Consider the following 12,145-nt stretch of genomic DNA (forward strand, 5'->3'; position numbering starts at 1 on the left):
GGTTAACAGCTGAACGCGCTAACCATTGCGCCACGGAAGCCCAAAAATTAAATGTTCGTCAGGTATTGTGGAAAAACTCTGACTTTTTACGTTACATTTGAGGTCCCTTAACACCGCTCCCGGGTTGGCTCGAACCACCAACCTATTGGTTAACAGCCGAACGCGCTAACCATTGAGCCACGGAAGCTCAGAAATTAAATGGTTGTCAGGTATTGTGGAAAAGTTATGATTTTCACGCTACATCTGAGACCCCACGTCACCTCTCCCGGGTGGGCTCGAACCACCAACCTATTGGATAACAGCCGAACGCGCTAACCATTGAGCCACGGAAGCTCAGTAATTAAATGGTTGTCACGTATTGTGGAAAAGTTTTGACTTTTTACGCTACATCTGAGACCCCACGTCACCTCTCCCGGGTGGGCTCGAACCACCAACCTTTCGGTTAACAGCTGAACGCGCTAACCATTGCGCCACGGAAGCCCAAAAATTAAATGTTCGTCAGGTATTGTGGAAAAACTCTGTCTTTTTACGTTACATTTGAGATCCCATAACACCGCTCCCGGGTGGGTCGAACCACCAACCTATTGGTTAACAGCCGAACGCGCTAACCATTGAGCCACGGAATCTCAAAAATTAAATGGTTGTCAGGTATTGTGGAAAAGTTATGACTTTTCACGCTACATCTGAGACCCCACAACACCTCTCCCGGGTGGGCTCGAACCACCAACCTTTCGGTTAACAGCTGAACGCGCTAACCATTGCGCCACGGAAGCCCAAAAATTAAATGTTCGTCAGGTATTGTGGAAAAACTCTGACTTTTTACGTTACATTCGAGATCCCATAACACCTCTCCCGGGTGGGCTCGAACCACCAAACTTTCGGTTAACAGCTGAACGCGCTAACCATTGTGCCACGGAAGCCCAAAAATTAAATGTTCGTCAGGTATTGTGGAAAAACTCTGACTTTTTACGTTACATTTGAGATCCCATAACACCGCTCCCGGGTGGGCTCGAACCACCAACCTATTGGTTAACAGCCGAACGCGCTAACAATTGAGCCACGGAAGCTCAGAAATTAAATGGATGTCAGGTATTGTGAAAAAGTTATGACTTTTCACGCTACATCTGAGACCCCACGTCACCTCTCCCGGGTGGGCTCGAACCACCAACCTATTGGTTAACAGCCGAACGCGACAACCATTGAGCCAAGGGAGCTCAGAAATTAAATGGTTGTCACGTATTGGGGAAAAGTTATGACTTTTCACGCTACATCTGAGACCCCACAACACCTCTCCCGGGTGGGCTCGAACCACCAACCTTTCGGTTAACAGCTGAACGCGCTAACCATTGCGCCACGGAAGCCCAAAAATTAAATGTTCGTCAGGTATTGTGGAAAAACTCTGACTTTTTACGTTACATTTGAGGTCCCTTAACACCGCTCCCGGGTTGGCTCGAACCACCAACCTATTGGTTAACAGCCGAACGCGCTAACCATTGAGCCACGGAAGCTCAGAAATTAAATGGTTGTCAGGTATTGTGGAAAAGTTATGATTTTCACGCTACATCTGAGACCCCACGTCACCTCTCCCGGGTGGGCTCGAACCACCAACCTATTGGATAACAGCCGAACGCGCTAACCATTGAGCCACGGAAGCTCAGTAATTAAATGGTTGTCACGTATTGTGGAAAAGTTTTGACTTTTTACGCTACATCTGAGACCCCACGTCACCTCTCCCGGGTGGGCTCGAACCACCAACCTTTCGGTTAACAGCTGAACGCGCTAACCATTGCGCCACGGAAGCCCAAAAATTAAATGTTCGTCAGGTATTGTGGAAAAACTCTGTCTTTTTACGTTACATTTGAGATCCCATAACACCGCTCCCGGGTGGGTCGAACCACCAACCTATTGGTTAACAGCCGAACGCGCTAACCATTGAGCCACGGAATCTCAAAAATTAAATGGTTGTCAGGTATTGTGGAAAAGTTATGACTTTTCACGCTACATCTGAGACCCCACAACACCTCTCCCGGGTGGGCTCGAACCACCAACCTTTCGGTTAACAGCTGAACGCGCTAACCATTGCGCCACGGAAGCCCAAAAATTAAATGTTCGTCAGGTATTGTGGAAAAACTCTGACTTTCTACGTTACATTTGAGATCCCATAACACCGCTCCCGGGTGGGCTCGAACAACCAACCTATTGGTTAACAGCCGAACGCGCTAACCATTGAGCCACGGAAGCTCAGAAATTAAATGGTTGTCAGGTATTGTGGAAAAGTTATGACTTTTCACGCTACATCTGAGACCCCACTACACCTCTCCCGGGTGGGCTCTAACCACCAACCTATTGGTTAACAGCCGAACGCGCTTACCATTGTGCCACGGAAGCCCAAAAATTAGATGGTCGTCAGGTATTGTGGAAAAACTTTGGCTTTTTACGTTACATTTGAGATCCCACAACACCGCTCCCGGGTGGGCTCGAACCACCAAACTATTGGTTAACAGCCGAAAGCGATAACCATTGAGCCACCGGAGATCAGAAACTAAATGGTTGTCATGTATTGTGGAAAAGTTATGACTTTTCACGCTACATCTGAGACCCCACAACACCTCTCCCGGGTGGGCTCGAAACACCACCCTTTCGGTTAACAGCTGAACGCGCTAACCATTGTGCCACGGAAGCCCAAAAATTAAATGTTCGTCAGGTATTGTGGAAAAACTCTGACTTTTTACGTTACATTCGAGATCCCATAACACCGCTCCCGGGTGGGCTCGAACCACCAACCTATTGGTTAACAGCCGAACGCGCTAACAATTGAGCCACGGAAGCTCAGAAATTAAATGGATGTCAGGTATTGTGAAAAAGTTATGACTTTTCACGCTACATCTGAGACCCCACGTCACCTCTCCCGGGTGGGCTCGAACCACCAACCTATTGGTTAACAGCCGAACGCGACAACCATTGAGCCAAGGGAGCTCAGAAATTAAATGGTTGTCACGTATTGGGGAAAAGTTATGACTTTTCACGCTACATCTGAGACCCCACAACACCTCTCCCGGGTGGGCTCGAACCACCAACCTTTCGGTTAACAGCTGAACGCGCTAACCATTGCGCCACGGAAGCCCAAAAATTAAATGTTCGTCAGGTATTGTGGAAAAACTCTGACTTTCTACGTTACATTTGAGATCCCATAACACCGCTCCCGGGTGGGCTCGAACAACCAACCTATTGGTTAACAGCCGAACGCGCTAACCATTGAGCCACGGAAGCTCAGAAAATAAATGGTTGTCAGGTATTGTGGAAAAGTTATAACTTTTCACGCTACATCTGAGACCCCACTACACCTCTCCCGGGTGGGATCTAACCACCAACCTATTGGTTAACAGCCGAACGCGCTTACCATTGCGCCACGGAAGCCCAAAAATTAGATGGTCGTCAGGTATTGTGGAAAAACTTTGGCTTTTTACGTTACATTTGAGATCCCACAACACCGCTCTCGGGTGGGCTCGAACCACCAAACTATTGGTTAACAGCCGAACGCGATAACCATTGAGCCACCGGAGATCAGAAATTAAATGGTTGTCATGTATTGTGGAAAAGTTATGACTTTTCACGCTACATCTGAGACCCCACAACACCTCTCCCGGGTGGGCTCGAAACACCAACCTTTCGGTTAACAGCTGAACGCGCTAACCATTGTGCCACGGAAGCCCAAAAATTAAATGTTCGTCAGGTATTGTGGAAAAACTCTGACTTTTTACGTTACATTCGAGATCCCATAACACCTCTCCCGGGTGGGCTCGAACCACCAAACTTTCGGTTAACAGCTGAACGCGCTAACCATTGTGCCACGGAAGCCCAAAAATTAAATGTTCGTCAGGTATTGTGGAAAAACTCTGACTTTTTACGTTACATTTGAGATCCCATAACACCGCTCCCGGGTGGGCTCGAACCACCAACCTATTGGTTAACAGCCGAACGCGCTAACAATTGAGCCACGGAAGCTCAGAAATTAAATGGATGTCAGGTATTGTGAAAAAGTTATGACTTTTCACGCTACATCTGAGACCCCACGTCACCTCTCCCGGGTGGGCTCGAACCACCAACCTATTGGTTAACAGCCGAACGCGACAACCATTGAGCCAAGGGAGCTCAGAAATTAAATGGTTGTCACGTATTGGGGAAAAGTTATGACTTTTCACGCTACATCTGAGACCCCACAACACCTCTCCCGGGTGGGCTCGAACCACCAACCTTTCGGTTAACAGCTGAACGCGCTAACCATTGCGCCACGGAAGCCCAAAAATTAAATGTTCGTCAGGTATTGTGGAAAAACTCTGACTTTCTACGTTACATTTGAGATCCCATAACACCGCTCCCGGGTGGGCTCGAACAACCAACCTATTGGTTAACAGCCGAACGCGCTAACCATTGAGCCACGGAAGCTCAGAAAATAAATGGTTGTCAGGTATTGTGGAAAAGTTATAACTTTTCACGCTACATCTGAGACCCCACTACACCTCTCCCGGGTGGGATCTAACCACCAACCTATTGGTTAACAGCCGAACGCGCTTACCATTGCGCCACGGAAGCCCAAAAATTAGATGGTCGTCAGGTATTGTGGAAAAACTTTGGCTTTTTACGTTACATTTGAGATCCCACAACACCGCTCTCGGGTGGGCTCGAACCACCAAACTATTGGTTAACAGCCGAACGCGATAACCATTGAGCCACCGGAGATCAGAAATTAAATGGTTGTCATGTATTGTGGAAAAGTTATGACTTTTCACGCTACATCTGAGACCCCACAACACCTCTCCCGGGTGGGCTCGAAACACCAACCTTTCGGTTAACAGCTGAACGCGCTAACCATTGTGCCACGGAAGCCCAAAAATTAAATGTTCGTCAGGTATTGTGGAAAAACTCTGACTTTTTACGTTACATTCGAGATCCCATAACACCTCTCCCGGGTGGGCTCGAACCACCAAACTTTCGGTTAACAGCCGAACGCGCTAACAATTGAGCCACGGAAGCTCAGAAATTAAATGGATGTCAGGTATTGTGAAAAAGTTATGACTTTTCACGCTACATCTGAGACCCCACGTCACCTCTCCCGGGTGGGCTCGAACCACCAACCTATTGGTTAACAGCCGAACGCGACAACCATTGAGCCAAGGGAGCTCAGAAATTAAATGGTTGTCACGTATTGGGGAAAAGTTATGACTTTTCACGCTACATCTGAGACCCCACAACACCTCTCCCGGGTGGGCTCGAACCACCAACCTTTCGGTTAACAGCTGAACGCGCTAACCATTGCGCCACGGAAGCCCAAAAATTAAATGTTCGTCAGGTATTGTGGAAAAACTCTGACTTTTTACGTTACATTTGAGGTCCCTTAACACCGCTCCCGGGTTGGCTCGAACCACCAACCTATTGGTTAACAGCCGAACGCGCTAACCATTGAGCCACGGAAGCTCAGAAATTAAATGGTTGTCAGGTATTGTGGAAAAGTTATGATTTTCACGCTACATCTGAGACCCCACGTCACCTCTCCCGGGTGGGCTCGAACCACCAACCTATTGGATAACAGCCGAACGCGCTAACCATTGAGCCACGGAAGCTCAGTAATTAAATGGTTGTCACGTATTGTGGAAAAGTTTTGACTATATACGCTACATCTGAGACCCCACGTCACCTTTCCCGGGTGGGCTCGAACCACCAACCTTTCGGTTAACAGCTGAACGCGCTAACCATTGCGCCACGGAAGCCCAAAAATTAAATGTTCGTCAGGTATTGTGGAAAAACTTTTCCTTTTACGTTACATTTGAGACTACACAACACCGCTCCAGGGTGCGCTCGAACCACCAACCTTTTGGTTAACAACCGAACGCGCTAACCATTGCGCCACGGAAGCCCAACAATTAAATATTCGTCAGGTATTGTGGAAAAACTCTGACTTTTTACGCTACATCTGAGACCCCACAACACCTCTCCCGGGTGGGCTAGAACCACCAACCTTTGGGTTAACAGCTGAACGCGCTAACCATTGCGCCACGGAAGCCCAAAAATTAAATGTTCGTCAGGTATTGTGGAAAAACTCTGTCTTTTTACGTTACATTTGAGATCCCATAACACCGCTCCCGGGTGGGTCGAACCACCAACCTATTGGTTAACAGCCGAACGCGCTAACCATTGAGCCACGGAATCTCAAAAATTAAATGGTTGTCAGGTATTGTGGAAAAGTTATGACTTTTCACGCTACATCTGAGACCCCACAACACCTCTCCCGGGTGGGCTCGAACCACCAACCTTTCGGTTAACAGCTGAACGCGCTAACCATTGCGCCACGGAAGCCCAAAAATTAAATGTTCGTCAGGTATTGTGGAAAAACTCTGACTTTCTACGTTACATTTGAGATCCCATAACACCGCTCCCGGGTGGGCTCGAACAACCAACCTATTGGTTAACAGCCGAACGCGCTAACCATTGAGCCACGGAAGCTCAGAAATTAAATGGTTGTCAGGTATTGTGGAAAAGTTATGACTTTTCACGCTACATCTGAGACCCCACTACACCTCTCCCGGGTGGGCTCTAACCACCAACCTATTGGTTAACAGCCGAACGCGCTTACCATTGTGCCACGGAAGCCCAAAAATTAGATGGTCGTCAGGTATTGTGGAAAAACTTTGGCTTTTTACGTTACATTTGAGATCCCACAACACCGCTCCCGGGTGGGCTCGAACCACCAAACTATTGGTTAACAGCCGAACGCGATAACCATTGAGCCACCGGAGATCAGAAATTAAATGGTTGTCATGTATTGTGGAAAAGTTATGACTTTTCACGCTACATCTGAGACCCCACAACACCTCTCCCGGGTGGGCTCGAAACACCACCCTTTCGGTTAACAGCTGAACGCGCTAACCATTGTGCCACGGAAGCCCAAAAATTAAATGTTCGTCAGGTATTGTGGAAAAACTCTGACTTTTTACGTTACATTCGAGATCCCATAACACCGCTCCCGGGTGGGCTCGAACCACCAACCTTTCGGTTAACAGCTGAACGCGCTAACCATTGCGCCACGGAAGCCCAAAAATTAAATGTTCGTCAGGTATTGTGGAAAAACTCTGACTTTTTACGTTACATTTGAGATCCCATAACACCGCTCCCGGGTGGGCTCGAACCACCAACCTATTGGTTAACAGCCGAACGCGCTAACAATTGAGCCACGGAAGCTCAGAAATTAAATGGATGTCAGGTATTGTGAAAAAGTTATGACTTTTCACGCTACATCTGAGACCCCACGTCACCTCTCCCGGATGGGCTCGAACCACCAACCTATTGGTTAACAGCCGAACGCGACAACCATTGAGCCAAGGGAGCTCAGAAATTAAATGGTTGTCACGTATTGGGGAAAAGTTATGACTTTTCACGCTACATCTGAGACCCCACAACACCTCTCCCGGGTGGGCTCGAACCACCAACCTTTCGGTTAACAGCTGAACGCGCTAACCATTGCGCCACGGAAGCCCAAAAATTAAATGTTCGTCAGGTATTGTGGAAAAACTCTGACTTTCTACGTTACATTTGAGATCCCATAACACCGCTCCCGGGTGGGCTCGAACAACCAACCTATTGGTTAACAGCCGAACGCGCTAACCATTGAGCCACGGAAGCTCAGAAAATAAATGGTTGTCAGGTATTGTGGAAAAGTTATAACTTTTCACGCTACATCTGAGACCCCACTACACCTCTCCCGGGTGGGATCTAACCACCAACCTATTGGTTAACAGCCGAACGCGCTTACCATTGCGCCACGGAAGCCCAAAAATTAGATGGTCGTCAGGTATTGTGGAAAAACTTTGGCTTTTTACGTTACATTTGAGATCCCACAACACCGCTCTCGGGTGGGCTCGAACCACCAAACTATTGGTTAACAGCCGAACGCGATAACCATTGAGCCACCGGAGATCAGAAATTAAATGGTTGTCATGTATTGTGGAAAAGTTATGACTTTTCACGCTACATCTGAGACCCCACAACACCTCTCCCGGGTGGGCTCGAAACACCAACCTTTTGGTTAACAGCTGAACGCGCTAACCATTGTGCCACGGAAGCCCAAAAATTAAATGTTCGTCAGGTATTGTGGAAAAACTCTGACTTTTTACGTTACATTCGAGATCCCATAACACCTCTCCCGGGTGGGCTCGAACCACCAACCTTTCGGTTAACAGCTGAACGCTCTAACCATTGCGCCACGGAAGCCCAAAAATTAAATGTTCGTCAGGTATTGTGGAAAAACTCTGACTTTTTACGTTACATTTGAGATCCCATAACACCGCTCCCGGGTGGGCTCGAACCACCAACCTATTGGTTAACAGCCGAACGCGCTAACAATTGAGCCACGGAAGCTCAGAAATTAAATGGATGTCAGGTATTGTGAAAAAGTTATGACTTTTCACGCTACATCTGAGACCCCACGTCACCTCTCCCGGGTGGGCTCGAACCACCATTCTATTGGTTAACAGCCGAACGCGACAACCATTGAGCCAAGGGAGCTCAGAAATTAAATGGTTGTCACGTATTGGGGAAAAGTTATGACTTTTCACGCTACATCTGAGACCCCACAACACCTCTCCCGGGTGGGCTCGAACCACCAACCTTTCGGTTAACAGCTGAACGCGCTAACCATTGCGCCACGGAAGCCCAAAAATTAAATGTACGTCAGGTATTGTGGAAAAACTCTGACTTTCTACGTTACATTTGAGATCCCATAACACCGCTCCCGGGTGGGCTCGAACAACCAACCTATTGGTTAACAGCCGAACGCGCTAACCATTGAGCCACGGAAGCTCAGAAAATAAATGGTTGTCAGGTATTGTGGAAAAGTTATGACTTTTCACGCTACATCTGAGACCCCACTACACCTCTCCCGGGTGGGCTCTAACCACCAACCTATTGGTTAACAGCCGAACGCGCTTACCATTGCGCCACGGAAGCCCAAAAATTAGATGGTCGTCAGGTATTGTGGAAAAACTTTGGCTTTTTACGTTACATTTGAGATCCCACAACACCGCTCCCGGGTGGGCTCGAACCACCAAACTATTGGTTAACAGCCGAACGCGATAACCATTGAGCCACCGGAGATCAGAAATTAAATGGTTGTCATGTATTGTGGAAAAGTTATGACTTTTCACGCTACATCTGAGACCCCACAACACCTCTCCCGGGTGGGCTCGAAACACCAACCTTTCGGTTAACAGCTGAACGCGCTAACCATTGTGCCACGGAAGCCCAAAAATTAAATGTTCGTCAGGTATTGTGGAAAAACTCTGACTTTTTACGTTACATTCGAGATCCCATAACACCTCTCCCGGGTGGGCTCGAACCACCAACCTTTCGGTTAACAGCTGAACGCGCTAACCATTGCGCCACAGAAGCCCAAAAATTAAATGTTCGTCAGGTATTGTGGAAAAACTCTGACTTTTTACGTTACATTTGAGATCCCATAACACCGCTCCCGGGTGGGTCGAACCACCAACCTATTGGTTAACAAGTTGGGAAAACCATAATATTACCTCTCCGTGTCGAGAAGATTATATAACCTTAAGTATCCAATGAAAACGTCGACCTTTTTGCCCTCATCCTTTCCCGCGCTTTGCGCTTCCACATTTCATCCTTAGTCTCAACATTATCTTCCTCCATTTTACATACAAAAATCAAATACTCACAAAAAGAAGTGGCAAAAACCTGCTGGCTCTTTACAACCACTTAATATCCAATTTCCAACAACAATAATATACCGCTAGTTTAATTGACAACCTACTAGCATCGAAATTCTCATTAAGAATGGCTCCCGCGGATAAAAAAAGGCCAATTTTCAACTAGGTGGCGTTATCTCATTAGATTTGAAAAATATCATTTGTCTTTTTTACCAACGCCTAACCGTTTGGATTTTTTAAAAGCAATCTTAGCAGCAAAAAATATTTTTTGATACAAAATAAATGTTTTATATTCTTATTAAAAATAAAACAAGAGGATAAAAAAGGTCTGTCCTCTCGTAATTTTTTAAGCTTTTATCATGATTACTCTATACAACAGTAACAAGGAGTATAAACCCATTAGTGGAAGCAGTATTTTTTTTTCCGAAACAATCTCGCTTATGTTTATCCTCTCTAAACTTCGCTAAAAACGTATTACTCCTACGTAAAATATTAATAGACAGGCAAGGATTCATACCATTAAAGGAGCGCAATATTATCCATATTTTCATTTCATATACAGAGAAATGAAATTATTATGTTTCTGAGAGGAGCTTCCCATTTTTGTTGTTGTTTTGAAAAATATATCGCAATGATAGATATAGGAGGCAATGAATGAAATATATCACAATGCACGGGCCTTGATAGATATAGGAGGCAATGAAGGAAATATATCGCATGCACGGGCCTTGGTAGATATAGGAGGCAATGATAATCTCTCTCTTTGCACGAGAGGTTTATCTTTAATATTTAAATAAATATAATTATTTTTAATTATTTTAATCTTCAATAATTAACATTAATAATAGTTAAATCGTTTAAAATAAAGTTATACTTATTATCTTCTCAAACTTTGCTAATATTGACGTTTAAAGTGAAGGGTACCCCTCTTCCCGCTTTCTTCAAATTTTGGGGTATATATACGATTCGTTTCCATTATAATAGTAAGGAAAAACCGCAAATGCGAAAACCTTTGGTAGCGATCCTACCTTAGGGAGGCTAGACGTTTCTCGTAACCCTAGCTGATCGCCGCGTATATCCTAAAACCAAACGATGATAATGGAGTAGAAGCCAATGATACAGATTGGTGTCTATGTGGAATAGACGGAAGACCAGTGGATGGTGGTGTTAGAAGGCAGTGTAAGTGCAGACGGGTGTCAATGTGGAATTGACAAAGAACAGAAGATGGTGGTGATTAGAAGCCAGTATGTACAGACTGGTGTCCACGTGGAATGGACGAAGACCAGAAGATGGTGGTGATTAGCAGCCAGTAAGAACAGACTAGTGTCCGTGTGGTATGGACAAAGACCAGAAGATTGGTGGTGTGAGAACTCAAGTAGAGGAGCCATTTCCGTGACTGTGAAAGCAGTTCGGAAATGGCGAACACGTTTGCTCCGATACGCAAACTGCGAACGCGGTCACGTGGGTGTAACAACGGACAGACAGACACACACACACACAGACACGGCCGTTACAGAACCTCTCCTGGACTACGTCACACGGAGAGGTAACAGCCGAACGCGCTAACCATTGAGCCACGGAATCTCAAAAATTAAATGGTTGTCAGGTATTGTGGAAAAGTTATGACTTTTCACGCTACATCTGAGACCCCACAACACCTCTCCCGGGTGGGCTCGAACCACCAACCTTTCGGTTAACAGCTGAACGCGCTAACCATTGCGCCACGGAAGCCCAAAAATTAAATGTTCGTCAGGTATTGTGGAAAAACTCTGACTTTCTACGTTACATTTGAGATCCCATAACACCGCTCCCGGGTGGGCTCGAACAACCAACCTATTGGTTAACAGCCGAACGCGCTAACCATTGAGCCACGGAAGCTCAGAAATTTAATGGTTGTCAGGTATTGTGGAAAAGTTATGACTTTTCACGCTACATCTGAGACCCCACTACACCTCTCCCGGGTGGGCTCTAACCACCAACCTATTGGTTAACAGCCGAACGCGCTTACCATTGTGCCACGGAAGCCCAAAAATTAGATGGTCGTCAGGTATTGTGGAAAAACTTTGGCTTTTTACGTTACATTTGAGATCCCACAACACCGCTCCCGGGTGGGCTCGAACCACCAACCTATTGGTTAACAGCCGAACGCGCTAACAATTGAGCCACGGAAGCTCAGAAATTAAATGGATGTCAGGTATTGTGAAAACGTTATGACTTTTCACGCTACATCTGAGACCCCACAACACCTCTCCCGGGTGGGCTCGAACCACCAACCTTTCGGTTAACAGCTGAACGCGCTAACCATTGCGCCACGGAAGCCCAAAAATTAAATGTACGTCAGGTATTGTGGAAAAACTCTGACTTTCTACGTTACATTTGAGATCCCATAACACCGCTCCCGGGTGGGCTCGAACAACCAACCT

Source organism: Phalangium opilio, unplaced genomic scaffold (genome assembly GCF_054372755.1).
Source record: "Phalangium opilio isolate 3A_F unplaced genomic scaffold, DU_Popi_V2 ptg000017l_1, whole genome shotgun sequence".
Classification (NCBI taxonomy): Eukaryota; Metazoa; Arthropoda; class Arachnida; order Opiliones; family Phalangiidae; genus Phalangium; species Phalangium opilio.